This window comes from Argiope bruennichi, chromosome 1, assembly GCF_947563725.1.
Source record: "Argiope bruennichi chromosome 1, qqArgBrue1.1, whole genome shotgun sequence".
Classification (NCBI taxonomy): domain Eukaryota; kingdom Metazoa; phylum Arthropoda; class Arachnida; order Araneae; family Araneidae; genus Argiope; species Argiope bruennichi.
The window spans coordinates 123,026-141,322 of NC_079151.1; positions in this window are offsets into that span (position 1 = coordinate 123,026).

Here is an 18,297-nt window from a genome sequence, read left to right on the forward strand (position 1 = left end):
CAGATCGGCAGCACAAGCCACCTAGTTTTGCTGGTCTTCAGTTCGAGTCTCGAAACTGAGAACTTTTTCAATATATTTTTCTTTTCATTTTTTTTAGATAATTTTATCCTTTATTCCCACACTTACTACGAACTTTTCCAAATCTTATACTACTAAAATAAAATTTTATGTCAAAATATTTCTATATTCAAGAGAAATTTTAAGAGTCGAGTTCACGCACATGCGCAGAATTCATTCCTATTCAAAACATTGGGCTTTTAGACCAGAATGACACCACGTTAAAACTTTTAGTGGATAATCATAATGAGAATCTTAGACCCTTCAGACGCGCTGCGGGTACGAAGCTTCGTGGCCAGATCGGCAGCACGAGCTATCTAGTTTTGCTGGTCTTCAGGTCGAGTCTCGAAACTGAGAACTTTTTAAATATATTTTTCTTCTCTTTTTTTTACATTTTTTTTAGATATTTTTATCCTTTATTCCCACACTTACTACGAACTTTTCTAAATCTTATACTACTAAAACAAAATTTAATGTCAAAATATTTCTATATTCAAGAGAAATTTTTTTAAGATATTTTTATCCTCTATTCCCACACTTACTACGAACTTTTCCAAATCTTATACTACTAAAATAAAATTTTATGTCAAAATATTTCTATATTCAAGAGAAATTTTATGAGTCGAGTTCACGCACATGCGCAGAATTCATTCCTATTCAAAACATTGTGCTTTTAGACCAGAATGACACCACGTTAAAACTTTTAGTGGATAATCATAATGAGAGTCTTAGACCATTCAGACGCGCTGCGGGTACGAAGCTTCGTGGCCAGATCGGCAGCACGAGCCATCTATTTTTGCTGGTCTTCAGTTCGAGTCTCGAAACTGAGAACTTTTTAAATATATTTTTCTTTTCTTTTTTTTTACATTTTTTTAAGATATTTTTATCCTCTATTCCCACACTTACTACGAACTTTTCCAAATCTTATACTACTAAAATAAAATTTTATGTCAAAATATTTCTATATTCAAGAGAAATTTTAGGAGTCGAGTTCACGCACATGCGCAGAATTTATTCCTATTCAAAACATTGTGCTTTTAGACCAGAATGACACCACGTTAAAACTTTTACTGGATAATCATTATGAGTCTTAGACCATTCAGACGCGCTGCGGGTACGAAGCTTCATGGCCAGATCGGCAGCACGAGCCATCTAGTTTTGCTGGTCTTCAGTTCGAGTCTAAAAACTGAGAACTTTTTAAATATATTTTTCTTTTCTTTTTTTTACATTTTTCTTAGATATTTTTATCCTTTATTCCCACACTTACTACGAACTTTTCCAAATCTTATACTACTAAAATAAAATGTTATGTCAAAATATTTCTATATTCAAGAGAAATTTTAGGAGTCGAGTTCACGCACATGCGCAGAATTCATTCCTATTCAAAACATTGTGCTTTTAGACCAGAATGACACCACGTTAAAACTTTTAGTGGATAATCATAATGAGAGTCTTAGACCATTCAGACGCGCTGCGGGTACGAAGCTTCGTGGCCAGATCGGCAGCACAAGCCACCTAGTTTTGCTGGTCTTCAGTTCGAGTCTCGAAACTGAGAACTTTTTCAATATATTTTTCTTTTCATTTTTTTTAGATAATTTTATCCTTTATTCCCACACTTACTACGAACTTTTCCAAATCTTATACTACTAAAATAAAATTTTATGTCAAAATATTTCTATATTCAAGAGAAATTTTAAGAGTCGAGTTCACGCACATGCGCAGAATTCATTCCTATTCAAAACATTGGGCTTTTAGACCAGAATGACACCACGTTAAAACTTTTAGTGGATAATCATAATGAGAATCTTAGACCCTTCAGACGCGCTGCGGGTACGAAGCTTCGTGGCCAGATCGGCAGCACGAGCCATCTAGTTTTGCTGGTCTCCAGTTCGAGTCTCGAAACTGAGAACTTTTTAAATATATTTTTCTTTTCTTTTTTTTACATTTTTCTTAGATATTTTTATCCTTTATTCCCACACTTACTACGAACTTTTCCAAATCTTATACTACTAAAATAAAATGTTATGTCAAAATATTTCTATATTCAAGAGAAATTTTAGGAGTCGAGTTCACGCACATGCGCAGAATTCATTCCTATTCAAAACATTGTGCTTTTAGACCAGAATGACACCACGTTAAAACTTTTAGTGGATAATCATAATGAGAGTCTTAGACCATTCAGACGCGCTGCGGGTACGAAGCTTCGTGGCCAGATCGGCAGCACAAGCCACCTAGTTTTGCTGGTCTTCAGTTCGAGTCTCGAAACTGAGAACTTTTTCAATATATTTTTCTTTTCATTTTTTTTAGATAATTTTATCCTTTATTCCCACACTTACTACGAACTTTTCCAAATCTTATACTACTAAAATAAAATTTTATGTCAAAATATTTCTATATTCAAGAGAAATTTTAAGAGTCGAGTTCACGCACATGCGCAGAATTCATTCCTATTCAAAACATTGGGCTTTTAGACCAGAATGACACCACGTTAAAACTTTTAGTGGATAATCATAATGAGAATCTTAGACCCTTCAGACGCGCTGCGGGTACGAAGCTTCGTGGCCAGATCGGCAGCACGAGCTATCTAGTTTTGCTGGTCTTCAGGTCGAGTCTCGAAACTGAGAACTTTTTAAATATATTTTTCTTCTCTTTTTTTTACATTTTTTTTAGATATTTTTATCCTTTATTCCCACACTTACTACGAACTTTTCTAAATCTTATACTACTAAAACAAAATTTAATGTCAAAATATTTCTATATTCAAGAGAAATTTTTTTAAGATATTTTTATCCTCTATTCCCACACTTACTACGAACTTTTCCAAATCTTATACTACTAAAATAAAATTTTATGTCAAAATATTTCTATATTCAAGAGAAATTTTATGAGTCGAGTTCACGCACATGCGCAGAATTCATTCCTATTCAAAACATTGTGCTTTTAGACCAGAATGACACCACGTTAAAACTTTTAGTGGATAATCATAATGAGAGTCTTAGACCATTCAGACGCGCTGCGGGTACGAAGCTTCGTGGCCAGATCGGCAGCACGAGCCATCTATTTTTGCTGGTCTTCAGTTCGAGTCTCGAAACTGAGAACTTTTTAAATATATTTTTCTTTTCTTTTTTTTTACATTTTTTTAAGATATTTTTATCCTCTATTCCCACACTTACTACGAACTTTTCCAAATCTTATACTACTAAAATAAAATTTTATGTCAAAATATTTCTATATTCAAGAGAAATTTTAGGAGTCGAGTTCACGCACATGCGCAGAATTTATTCCTATTCAAAACATTGTGCTTTTAGACCAGAATGACACCACGTTAAAACTTTTACTGGATAATCATTATGAGTCTTAGACCATTCAGACGCGCTGCGGGTACGAAGCTTCATGGCCAGATCGGCAGCACGAGCCATCTAGTTTTGCTGGTCTTAAGTTCGAGTCTAAAAACTGAGAACTTTTTAAATATATTTTTCTTTTCTTTTTTTTACATTTTTCTTAGATATTTTTATCCTTTATTCCCACACTTACTACGAACTTTTCCAAATCTTATACTACTAAAATAAAATGTTATGTCAAAATATTTCTATATTCAAGAGAAATTTTAGGAGTCGAGTTCACGCACATGCGCAGAATTCATTCCTATTCAAAACATTGTGCTTTTAGACCAGAATGACACCACGTTAAAACTTTTAGTGGATAATCATAATGAGAGTCTTAGACCATTCAGACGCGCTGCGGGTACGAAGCTTCGTGGCCAGATCGGCAGCACAAGCCACCTAGTTTTGCTGGTCTTCAGTTCGAGTCTCGAAACTGAGAACTTTTTCAATATATTTTTCTTTTCATTTTTTTTAGATAATTTTATCCTTTATTCCCACACTTACTACGAACTTTTCCAAATCTTATACTACTAAAATAAAATTTTATGTCAAAATATTTCTATATTCAAGAGAAATTTTAAGAGTCGAGTTCACGCACATGCGCAGAATTCATTCCTATTCAAAACATTGGGCTTTTAGACCAGAATGACACCACGTTAAAACTTTTAGTGGATAATCATAATGAGAATCTTAGACCCTTCAGACGCGCTGCGGGTACGAAGCTTCGTGGCCAGATCGGCAGCACGAGCCATCTAGTTTTGCTGGTCTCCAGTTCGAGTCTCGAAACTGAGAACTTTTTAAATATATTTTTCTTTTCTTTTTTTTACATTTTTCTTAGATATTTTTATCCTTTATTCCCACACTTACTACGAACTTTTCCAAATCTTATACTACTAAAATAAAATTTTATGTCAAAATATTCCTATATTCAAGAGAAATTTAGGAGTCGAATTCACGCACATGCGCAGATTTCATTCCTATTCAAAACATTGTGGTTTTAGACCAGAATGAAACCACGTTCAAAATTTTAGTGGATAATAATAATGAGAGTCTTAGGCCATTCAGACGTGCTGCGGGTACGAAGCCTCATGGCCAGATCGGCAGCTCGAGCCATCTAGTTTTGCTGGTCTTCAGTTCGAGTCTAAAAACTGAGAAATTTTTAAATATATTTTTCTTTTCTTTTTTTTACATTTTCCTTAGATATTTTTATCATTTATTCCCACACTTACTACGAACTTTTCCAAATCTTATACTACTAAAATAAAATTTTATGTCAAAATATTTCTATATTCAAGAGAAATTTTAGGAGTCGAGTTCACGCACATGCGCAGAATTCATTCCTATTCAAAACATTGGTCTTTTAGACCAGAATGACACAACGTTAAAACTTTTAGTGGATAATAATAATCAGAGTCTTAGACCATTCAGACGCGCTGCGGGTACGAAGTTTCGAGGCCAGATCGGCAGCACGAGCCATCTAGTTTTGCTGGTCTTCAGTTCGAGTCTCGAAACTGAGAACTTTTTAAATATATTTTTCTTTTCTTTTTTTTTACATTTTTCTTAGATATTTTTATCCTTTATTCCCACACTTACTACGAACTTTTCCAAATCTTATACTACTAAAATAAAATTTTATGTCAAAATATTTCTATATTCAAGAGAAATTTAGGAGTCGAGTTCACGCACATGCGCAGAATTCATTCCTATTCAAAACATTGTGCTTTTAGACCAGAATGACACCACGTTAAAACTTTTAGTGGATAATCATAATGAGAGTCTTAGACCCTTCAGACGCGCTGCGGGTACGAAGCTTCGTGGCCAGATCGGCAGCACGAGCCATCTAGTTTTGCTGGTCTCCAGTTCGAGTCTCGAAACTGAGAACTTTTTCAATATATTTTTCTTTTCATTTTTTTTAGATATTTTTATCCTTTATTCCCACACTTACTACGAACTTTTCCAAATCTTATACTACTAAAATAAAATTTTATGTCAAAATATTTCTATATTCAAGAGAAATTTTAAGAGTCGAGTTCACGCACATGCGCAGAATTCATTCCTATTCAAAACATTGGGCTTTTAGACCAGAATGACACCACGTTAAAACTTTTAGTGGATAATCATAATGAGAGTCTTAGACCCTTCAGACGCGCTGCGGGTACGAATCTTCGTGGCCAGATCGGCAGCACGAGCCATCTAGTTTTGCTGGTCTCCAGTTCGAGTCTCGAAACTGAGAACTTTTTCAATATATTTTTCTTTTCTTTTTTTACATTTTTTTTTAGATATTTTTATCCTTTATTCCCACACTTACAACGAACTTTTCCAAATCTTATACTAGTAAAATAAAATTTTATGTCAAAATATTTCTATATTCAAGAGAAATTTTAGGAGTCGAGTTCACGCACATGCGCAGAATTCATTCCTATTCAAAACATTGTGCTTTTAGACCAGAATGACACCATGTTAAAACTTTTAGTGGATAATCATAATGAGAGTCTTAGACCCTTCAGACGCGCTGCGGGTACGAAGCTTCGTGGCCAGATCGGCAGCACGAGCTATCTAGTTTTGCTGGTCTTCAGGTCGAGTCTCGAAACTGAGAACTTTTTAAATATATTTTTCTTCTCTTTTTTTTACATTTTTTTTAGATATTTTTATCCTTTATTCCCACACTTACTACGAACTTTTCCAAATCTTATACTACTAAAACAAAATTTAATGTCAAAATATTTCTATATTCAAGAGAAATTTTTAAAGATATTTTTATCCTCTATTCCCACACTTACTACGAACTTTTCCAAATCTTATACTACTAAAATAAAATTTTATGTCAAAATATTTCTATATTCAAGAGAAATTTTATGAGTCGAGTTCACGCACATGCGCAGAATTCATTCCTATTCAAAACATTGTGCTTTTAGACCAGAATGACACCACGTTAAAACTTTTAGTGGATAATCATAATGAGAGTCTTAGACCATTCAGACGCGCTGTGGGTACGAAGCTTCGTGGCCAGATCGGCAGCACGAGCCATCTATTTTTGCTGGTCTTCAGTTCGAGTCTCGAAACTGAGAACTTTTTAAATATATTTTTCTTTTCTTTTTTTTTACATTTTTTTAAGATATTTTTATCCTCTATTCCCACACTTACTACGAACTTTTCCAAATCTTATACTAGTAAAATAAAATTTTATGTCAAAATATTTCTATATTCAAGAGAAATTTTAGGAGTCGAGTTCACGCACATGCGCAGAATTTATTCCTATTCAAAACATTGTGCTTTTAGACCAGAATGACACCACGTTAAAACTTTTAGTGGATAATCATAATGAGAGTCTTAGACCATTCAGACGCGCTGCGGGTACGAAGCTTCGTGGCCAGATCGGCAGCACGAGCCATCTATTTTTGCTGGTCTTCAGTTCGAGTCTCGAAACTGAGAACTTTTTAAATATATTTTTCTTTTCTTTTTTTTTACATTTTTTTAAGATATTTTTATCCTCTATTCCCACACTTACTACGAACTTTTCCAAATCTTATACTACTAAAATAAAATTTTATGTCAAAATATTTCTATATTCAAGAGAAATTTTAGGAGTCGAGTTCACGCACATGCACAGAATTTATTCCTATTCAAAACATTGTGCTTTTAGACCAGAATGACACCACATTAAAACTTTTACTGGATAATCATTATGAGTGTCTTAGACCATTCAGACGCGCTGCGGGTACGAAGCTTCATGGCCAGATCGGCAGCACGAGCCATCTAGTTTTGCTGGTCTTCAGTTCGAGTCTAAAAACTGAGAACTTTTTAAATATATTTTTCTTTTCTTTTTTTTACATTTTTCTTTGATATTTTTATCCTTTATTCCCACACTTACTACGAACTTTTCCAAATCTTATACTACTAAAATAAAATGTTATGTCAAAATATTTCTATATTCAAGAGAAATTTTAGGAGTCGAGTTCACGCACATGCGCAGAATTCATTCCTATTCAAAACATTGTGCTTTTAGACCAGAATGACACCACGTTAAAACTTTTAGTGGATAATCATAATGAGAGTCTTAGACCATTCAGACGCGCTGCGGGTACGAAGCTTCGTGGCCAGATCGGCAGCACAAGCCACCTAGTTTTGCTGGTCTTCAGTTCGAGTCTCGAAACTGAGAACTTTTTCAATATATTTTTCTTTTCATTTTTTTTAGATAATTTTATCCTTTATTCCCACACTTACTACGAACTTTTCCAAATCTTATACTACTAAAATAAAATTTTATGTCAAAATATTTCTATATTCAAGAGAAATTTTAAGAGTCGAGTTCACGCACATGCGCAGAATTCATTCCTATTCAAAACATTGGGCTTTTAGACCAGAATGACACCAAGTTAAAACTTTTAGTGGATAATCATAATGAGAATCTTAGACCCTTCAGACGCGCTGCGGGTACGAAGCTTCGTGGCCAGATCGGCAGCACGAGCCATCTAGTTTTGCTGGTCTCCAGTTCGAGTCTCGAAACTGAGAACTTTTTAAATATATTTTTCTTTTCTTTTTTTTACATTTTTTTTTAGATATTTTTATCCTTTATTCCCACACTTACAACGAACTTTTCCAAATCTTATACTAGTAAAATAAAATTTTATGTCAAAACATTCCTATATTCAAGAGAAATTTAGGAGTCGAATTCACGCACATGCGCAGATTTCATTCCTATTCAAAACATTGTGGTTTTAGACCAGAATGAAACCACGTTCAAAATTTTAGCGGATAATAATAATGAGAGTCTTAGGCCATTCAGACGTGCTGCGGGTACGAAGCTTCATGGCCAGATCGGCAGCTCGAGCCATCTAGTTTTGCTGGTCTTCAGTTCGAGTCTAAAAACTGAGAACTTTTTAAATATATTTTTCTTTTCTTTTTTTTACATTTTCCTTAGATATTTTTATCATTTATTCCCACACTTACTACGAACTTTTCCAAATCTTATACTACTAAAATAAAATTTTATGTCAAAATATTTCTATATTCAAGAGAAATTTTAGGAGTCGAGTTCACGCACATGCGCAGAATTCATTCCTATTCAAAACATTGGTCTTTTAGACCAGAATGACACAACGTTAAAACTTTTAGTGGATAATCATAATCAGAGTCTTAGACCATTCAGACGCGCTGCGGGTACGAAGTTTCGAGGCCAGATCGGCAGCACGAGCCGTTTAGTTTTGCTGGTCTTCAGTTCGAGTCTCGAAACTGAGAACTTTTTAAATATATTTTTCTTTTCTTTTTTTTTACATTTTTCTTAGATATTTTTATCCTTTATTCCCACACTTACTACGAACTTTTCCAAATCTTATACTACTAAAATAAAATTTTATGTCAAAATATTTCTATATTCAAGAGAAATTTAGGAGTCGAGTTCACGCACATGCGCAGAATTCATTCCTATTCAAAACATTGTGCTTTTAGACCAGAATGACACCACGTTAAAACTTTTAGTGGATAATCATAATGAGAGTCTTAGACCCTTCAGACGCGCTGCGGGTACGAAGCTTCGTGGCCAGATCGGCAGCACGAGCCATCTAGTTTTGCTGGTCTCCAGTTCGAGTCTCGAAACTGAGAACTTTTTCAATATATTTTTCTTTTCATTTTTTTTAGATATTTTTATCCTTTATTCCCACACTTACTACGAACTTTTCCAAATCTTATACTACTAAAATAAAATTTTATGTCAAAATATTTCTATATTCAAGAGAAATTTTAAGAGTCGAGCTCACGCACATGCGCAGAATTCATTCCTATTCAAAACATTGGGCTTTTAGACCAGAATGACACCACGTTAAAACTTTTAGTGGATAATCATAATGAGAGTCTTAGACCCTTCAGACGCGCTGCGGGTACGAATCTTCGTGGCCAGATCGGCAGCACGAGCCATCTAGTTTTGCTGGTCTCCAGTTCGAGTCTCGAAACTGAGAACTTTTTCAATATATTTTTCTTTTCTTTTTTTACATTTTTTTTTAGATATTTTTATCCTTTATTCCCACACTTACAACGAACTTTTCCAAATCTTATACTAGTAAAATAAAATTTTATGTCAAAATATTTCTATATTCAAGAGAAATTTTAGGAGTCGAGTTCACGCACATGCGCAGAATTCATTCCTATTCAAAACATTGTGCTTTTAGACCAGAATGACACCATGTTAAAACTTTTAGTGGATAATCATAATGAGAGTCTTAGACCCTTCAGACGCGCTGCGGGTACGAAGCTTCGTGGCCAGATCGGCAGCACGAGCTATCTAGTTTTGCTGGTCTTCAGGTCGAGTCTCGAAACTGAGAACTTTTTAAATATATTTTTCTTCTCTTTTTTTTACATTTTTTTTAGATATTTTTATCCTTTATTCCCACACTTACTACGAACTTTTCCAAATCTTATACTACTAAAACAAAATTTAATGTGAAAATATTTCTATATTCAAGAGAAATTTTTTTAAGATATTTTTATCCTCTATTCCCACACTTACTACGAACTTTTCCAAATCTTATACTACTAAAATAAAATTTTATGTCAAAATATTTCTATATTCAAGAGAAATTTTATGAGTCGAGTTCACGCACATGCGCAGAATTCATTCCTATTCAAAACATTGTGCTTTTAGACCAGAATGACACCACGTTAAAACTTTTAGTGGATAATCATAATGAGAGTCTTAGACCATTCAGACGCGCTGCGGGTACGAAGCTTCGTGGCCAGATCGGCAGCACGAGCCATCTATTTTTGCTGGTCTTCAGTTCGAGTCTCGAAACTGAGAACTTTTTAAATATATTTTTCTTTTCTTTTTTTTTACATTTTTTTAAGATATTTTTATCCTCTATTCCCACACTTACTACGAACTTTTCCAAATCTTATACTACTAAAATAAAATTTTATGTCAAAATATTTCTATATTCAAGAGAAATTTTAGGAGTCGAGTTCACGCACATGCGCAGAATTCATTCCTATTCAAAACATTGTGCTTTTAGACCAGAATGACACCACGTTAAAACTTTTAGTGGATAATCATAATGAGAGTCTTAGACCATTCAGACGCGCTGCGGGTACGAAGCTTCGTGGCCAGATCGGCAGCACAAGCCACCTAGTTTTGCTGGTCTTCAGTTCGAGTCTCGAAACTGAGAACTTTTTCAATATATTTTTCTTTTCATTTTTTTTAGATAATTTTATCCTTTATTCCCACACTTACTACGAACTTTTCCAAATCTTATACTACTAAAATAAAATTTTATGTCAAAATATTTCTATATTCAAGAGAAATTTTAGGAGTCGAGTTCACGCACATGCGCAGAATTTATTCCTATTCAAAACATTGTGCTTTTAGACCAGAATGACACCACGTTAAAACTTTTACTGGATAATCATTATGAGAGTCTTAGACCATTCAGACGCGCTGCGGGTACGAAGCTTCATGGCCAGATCGGCAGCACGAGCCATCTAGTTTTGCTGGTCTTCAGTTCGAGTCTAAAAACTGAGAACTTTTTAAATATATTTTTCTTTTCTTTTTTTTACATTTTTCTTAGATATTTTTATCCTTTATTCCCACACTTACTACGAACTTTTCCAAATCTTATACTACTAAAATAAAATGTTATGTCAAAATATTTCTATATTCAAGAGAAATTTTAGGAGTCGAGTTCACGCACATGCGCAGAATTCATTCCTATTCAAAACATTGTGCTTTTAGACCAGAATGACACCACGTTAAAACTTTTAGTGGATAATCATAATGAGAGTCTTAGACCATTCAGACGCGCTGCGGGTACGAAGCTTCGTGGCCAGATCGGCAGCACAAGCCACCTAGTTTTGCTGGTCTTCAGTTCGAGTCTCGAAACTGAGAACTTTTTCAATATATTTTTCTTTTCATTTTTTTTAGATAATTTTATCCTTTATTCCCACACTTACTACGAACTTTTCCAAATCTTATACTACTAAAATAAAATTTTATGTCAAAATATTTCTATATTCAAGAGAAATTTTAGGAGTCGAGTTCACGCACATGCGCAGAATTCATTCCTATTCAAAACATTGGTCTTTTAGACCAGAATGACACAACGTTAAAACTTTTAGTGGATAATCATAATCAGAGTCTTAGACCATTCAGACGCGCTGCGGGTACGAAGTTTCGAGGCCAGATCGGCAGCACGAGCCATCTAGTTTTGCTGGTCTTCAGTTCGAGTCTCGAAACTGAGAACTTTTTAAATATATTTTTCTTTTCTTTTTTTTTACATTTTTCTTAGATATTTTTATCCTTTATTCCCACACTTACTACGAACTTTTCCAAATCTTATACTACTAAAATAAAATTTTATGTCAAAATATTTCTATATTCAAGAAAAATTTTAGGAGTCGAGTTCACGCACATGCGCAGAATTCATTCCTATTCAAAACATTGTGCTTTTAGACCAGAATGACACCATGTTAAAACTTTTAGTGGATAATCATTATGAGAGTCTTAGACCATTCAGACGCGCTGCGAGTACGAAGCTTCGTTTCTGGATCGGCAGCAGGAGCTATCTAGTTTTGCTGGTCTTCATTTCGAGTCTCGAAACTGAGAACTTTTTAAATATATTTTTCTTCTCTTTTTTTTACATTTTTTTAGATATTTTAATCCTTTATTCCCACACTTACTACGAACTTTTCCAAATCTTATACTACTAAAACAAAATTTTATGTCAAAATATTTCTATATTCAAGAGAAATTTTAGGAGTCGAGTTCACGCACATGCGCAGAATTCATTCCTATTCAAAACATTGTGGTTTTAGACCAGAATGAAACCACGTTAAAACTTTTAGTGGATAATCATAATGAGAGTGTTAGACCATTCAGACGCGCTGCGGGTACGAAGCTTCGTTGCCAGATCGGCATCACGAGCCATCTAGTTTTGCTGGTCTTCAGTTCAAGTCTCGAAACTGAGAACTTTTTAAATATATTTTTCTTTTCTTTTTTTTACATTTTTTTAAGATATTTTTATCCTATATTCCCACACTTACTACGAACTTTTTCAAATCTTATACTACTAAAATAAAATTTTATGTCAAAATATTTCTATATTCAAGAGAAATTTTAGGAGTCGAGTTCACGCACATGCGCAGAATTCATTCCTATTCAAAACATTGTGCTTTTAGACCAGAATGACACCACGTTAAAACTTTTAGTGGATAATCATAATGAGAGTCTTAGACCCTTCAGACGCAATGCGGGCACGAAGCTTCGTGGCCAGATCGGCAGCACGAGCCATCTAGTTTTGCTGGTCTTCAGTTCGAGTCTCGAAACTGAGAACTTTTTCAATATATTTTTCTTTTCTTTTTTTTGCATTTTTCTTAGATATTTTTATCCTTTATTCCCACACTTACTACGAACTTTTCCAAATCTTATACTACTAAAATAAAATTTTATGTCAAAATATTTCTATATTCAAGAGAAATTTTAGGAGTCGAGTTCACGCACCTGCGCAGAATTCATTCCTATTCAAAACATTGTGCTTTTAGACCAGAATGACACCACGTTAAAACTTTTAATGGATAATCATAATGAGAGTCTTAGACCCTTCAGACGCGCTGCGGGTACGAAGCTTCGTGCCCAGATCGGCAGCACGAGCCATCTAGTTTTGCTGGTCTCCAGTTCGAGTCTCGAAACTGAGAACTTTTTCAATATATTTTTCTTTTCTTTTTTTTACATTTTTTTTCGATATTTTTATCCTTTATTCCCACACTTACTACGAACTTTTCCAAATCTTATACTAGTAAAATAAAATTTTATGTCAAAACATTTCTATATTCAAGAGAAATTTTAGGAGTCGAGTTCACGCACATGCGCAGAATTCATTCCTATTCAAAACATTGGGCTTTTAGACCAGAATGACACCACGTTAAAACTTTTAGTGGATAATCATAATGAGAGTCTTAGACCATTCAGACACGCTGCGGGTACGAAGCTTCGTTTCTGGATCGGCAGCACGAGCTATCTAGTTTTGCTGGTCTTCAGTTCGAGTCTCGAAACTGAGAACTTTTTAAATATATTTTTCTTTTCTTTTTTTTACATTTTTCTTAGATATTTTTATCCTTTATCCCACACTTACTACGAACTTTTCCAAATCTTATACTACTAAAATAAAATTTTATGTCAAAATATTTCTATATTCAAGAGAAATTTTAGGAGTCGAGTTCACGCACATGCGCAGAATTCATTCCTATACAAAACATTGTGCTTTTAGACCAGAATGACACCACGTTAAAACTTTTAGTGGATAATCATAATGAGAGTCTTAGACCCTTCAGACGCGCTGCGGGTACGAAGCTTCGTGGCCAGATCGGCAGCACGAGCCATCTAGTTTTGCTGGTCTCCAGTTCGAGTCTCGAAACTGAGAACTTTTTCAATATATTTTTCTTTTCTTTTTTTTACATTTTTTTTAGATATTTTTATCCTTTATTCCCACACTTACTACGAACTTTTCCAAATCTTATACTACTAAAATAAAATTTTATGTCAAAATATTTCTATATTCAAGAGAAATTTTAGGAGTCGAGTTCACGCACATGGGCAGAATTCATTCCTATTCAAAACATTGTGCTTTTAGACCAGAATGACAGCACGTTAAAACTTTTAGTGGATAATCATAATGAGAGTGTTAGACCATTCAGACGCGCTGCGGGTACGAAGCTTCGTTGCCAGATCGGCATCACGAGCCATCTAGTTTTGCTGGTCTTCAGTTCAAGTCTCGAAACTGAGAACTTTTTAAATATATTTTTCTTTTCTTTTTTTTACATTTTTTTAAGATATTTTTATCCTATATTCCCACACTTACTACCAACTTTTCCAAATCTTATACTACTAAAATAAAATTTTATGTCAAAATATTTCTATATTCAAGAGAAATTTTAGGAGTCGAGTTCACGCACATGCGCAGAATTCATTCCTATTCAAAACATTGTGCTTTTAGACCAGAATGACACCACGTTAAAACTTTTAGTGGATAATCATAATGAGAGTCTTAGACCCTTCAGACGCAATGCGGGTACGAAGCTTCGTGGCCAGATCGGCAGCACGAGCCATCTAGTTTTGCTGGTCTTCAGTTCGAGTCTCGAAACTGAGAACTTTTTCAATATATTTTTCTTTTCTTTTTTTTGCATTTTTCTTAGATATTTTTATCCTTTATTCCCACACTTACTACGAACTTTTCCAAATCTTATACTACTAAAATAAAATTTTATGTCAAAATATTTCTATATTCAAGAGAAATTTTAGGAGTCGAGTTCACGCACCTGCGCAGAATTCATTCCTATTCAAAACATTGTGCTTTTAGACCAGAATGACACCACGTTAAAACTTTTAGTGGATAATCATAATGAGAGTCTTAGACCCTTCAGACGCGCTGCGGGTACGAAGCTTCGTGGCCAGATCGGCAGCACGAGCCATCTAGTTTTGCTGGTCTCCAGTTCGAGTCTCGAAACTGAGAACTTTTTCAATATATTTTTCTTTTCTTTTTTTTACATTTTTTTTCGATATTTTTATCCTTTATTCCCACACTTACTACGAACTTTTCCAAATCTTATACTAGTAAAATAAAATTTTATGTCAAAACATTTCTATATTCAAGAGAAATTTTAGGAGTCGAGTTCACGCACATGCGCAGAATTCATTCCTATTCAAAACATTGTGCTTTTAGACCAGAATGACACCACGTTAAAACTTTTAGTGGATAATCATAATGAGAGTCTTAGACCATTCAGACTCGCTGCGGGTACGAAGCTTCGTTTCTGGATCGGCAGCACGAGCTATCTAGTTTTGCTGGTCTTCAGTTCGAGTCTCGAAACTGAGAACTTTTTAAATATATTTTTCTTTTCTTTTTTTTACATTTTTCTTAGATATTTTTATCCTTTATTCCCACACTTACTACGAACTTTTCCAAATCTTATACTACTAAAATAAAATTTTATGTCAAAATATTTCTATATTCAAGAGAAATTTTAGGAGTCGAGTTCACGCACATGCGCAGAATTCATTCCTATACAAAACATTGTGCTTTTAGACCAGAATGACACCACGTTAAAACTTTTAGTGGATAATCATAATGAGAGTCTTAGACCCTTCAGACGCGCTGCGGGTACGAAGCTTCGTGGCCAGATCGGCAGCACGAGCCATTTAGTTTTGCTGGTCTCCAGTTCGAGTCTCGAAACTGAGAACTTTTTCAATATATTTTTCTTTTCTTTTTTTTACATTTTTCTTAGATATTTTTATCCTTTATTCCCACACTTACTACGAACTTTTCCAAATCTTATACTACTAAAATAAAATTTTATGTCAAAATATTTCTATATTCAAGAGAAATTTTAGGAGTCGAGTTCACGCACCTGCGCAGAATTCATTCCTATTCAAAACATTGTGCTTTTAGACCAGAATGACACCACGTTAAAACTTTTAGTGGATAATCATAACGAGAGTCTTAGACCCTTCAGACGCGCTGCGGGTACGAAGCTTCGTGGCCAGATCGGCAGCACGAGCTATCTAGTTTTGCTGGTCTTCAGTTCGAGTCTCGAAACTGAGAACTTTTTAAATATATTTTTCTTTTCTTTTTTTTTTTACATTTTTCTTAGATATTTTTATCCTTTATTCCCACACTTACTACGAACTTTTCCAAATCTTATACTACTAAAATAAAATTTTATGTCAAAATTATTCTATATTCAAGAGAAATTTTAGGAGTCGAGTTCACGCACATGCGCAGAATTCATTCCTATTCAAAACATTGTGCTTTTAGACCAGAATGACAGCACGTTAAAACTTTTAGTGGATAATCATAATGAGAGTCTTAGACCATTCAGACACGCTGCGGGTACGAAGCTTCGTTTCTGGATCGGCAGCACGAGCTATCTAGTTTTGCTGGTCTTCAGTTCGAGTCTCGAAACTGAGAACTTTTTAAATATATTTTTCTTTTCTTTTTTTTTTACATTTTTCTTAGATATTTTTATCCTTTATTCCCACACTTACTACGAACTTTTCCAAATCTTATACTACTAAAATAAAATTTTATGTCAAAATATTTCTATATTCAAGAGAAATTTTAGGAGTCGGGTTCACGCACATGCGCAGAATTCATTCCTATTCAAAACATTGGGCTTTTAGACCAGAATGACACCACGTTAAAACTTTTAGTGGATAATCATAATGAGAGTCTTAGACCCTTCAGACGCGCTGCGGGTACGAAGCTTCGTGGCCAGATCGGCAGCACGAGCCATCTAGTTTTGCTGGTCTCCAGTTCGAGTCTCGAAACTGAGAACTTTTTCAATATATTTTTCTTTTCTTTTTTTTACATTTTTTTTCGATATTTTTATCCTTTATTCCCACACTTACTACGAACTTTTCCAAATCTTATACTAGTAAAATAAAATTTTATGTCAAAACATTTCTATATTCAAGAGAAATTTTAGGAGTCGAGTTCACGCACATGCGCAGAATTCATTCCTATTCAAAACATTGGTCTTTTAGACCAGAATGACACCACGTTAAAACTTTTAGTGGATAATCATAATGAGAGTCTTAGACCATTCAGACGCGCTGCGGGTACGAAGCTTCGTGGCCAGATCGGCATCACGAGCCATCTAGTTTTGCTGGTCTTCAGTTCAAGTCTCGAAACTGAGAACTTTTTAAATATATTTTTCTTTTCTTTTTTTTACATTTTTCTTAGATATTTTTATCCTTTATTCCCACACTTACTACGAACTTTTCCAAATCTTATACTACTAAAATAAAATTTTATGTCAAAATATTTCTATATTCAAGAGAAATTTTAGGAGTCGAGTTCACGCACATGCGCAGAATTCATTCCTATTCAAAACATTGTGCTTTTAGACCAGAATGACAGCACGTTAAAACTTTTAGTGGATAATCATAATGAGAGTCTTAGACACTTCAGACGCGCTGCGGGTACGAAGCTTCGTGGATAGATCGGCAGCATGAGCCATCTAGTTTTGCTGGTCTCCAGTTCGAGTCTCGAAACTGAGAACTTTTTCAATATATTTTTCTTTTCTTTTTTTTACATTTTTTTAGATATTTTTATCCTTTATTCCCACACTTAATACGAACTTTTCCAAATCTTATACTAGTAAAATAAAATTTTATGTCAAAACATTTCTATATTCAAGAGAAATTTTAGGAGTCGAGTTCACGCACATGCGCAGAATTCATTCCTATTCAAAACATTGTGCTTTTAGACCAGAATGACACCACGTTAAAACTTTTAGTGGATAATCATAATGAGAGTCTTAGACCATTCAGACACGCTGCGGGTACGAAGCTTCGTTTCTCGATCGGCAGCACGAGCTATCTAGTTTTGCTGGTCTTCAGTTCGAGTCTCGAAACTGAGAACTTTTTAAATATATTTTTCTTCTCTTTTTTTACATTTTTTTTAGATATTTTTATCCTTTATTCCCACACTTACTACGAACTTTTCCAAATCTTATACTACTAAAATAAAATTTTATGTCAAAATATTTCTATATTCAAGAGAAATTTTAGGAGTCGAGTTCACGCACATGCGCAGAATTCATTCCTATTCAAAACATTGGGCTTTTAGACCAGAATGACACCACGTTAAAACTTTTAGTGGATAATCATAATGAGAGTCTTAGACCATTCAGACACGCTGCGGGTACGAAGCTTCGTTTCTCGATCGGCAGCACGAGCTATCTAGTTTTGCTGGTCTTCAGTTCGAGTCTCGAAACTGAGAACTTTTTAAATATATTTTTCTTTTCTTTTTTTTACATTTTTCTTAGATATTTTTATCCTTTATTTCCACACTTATTACGAACTTTTCTAAATCTTATA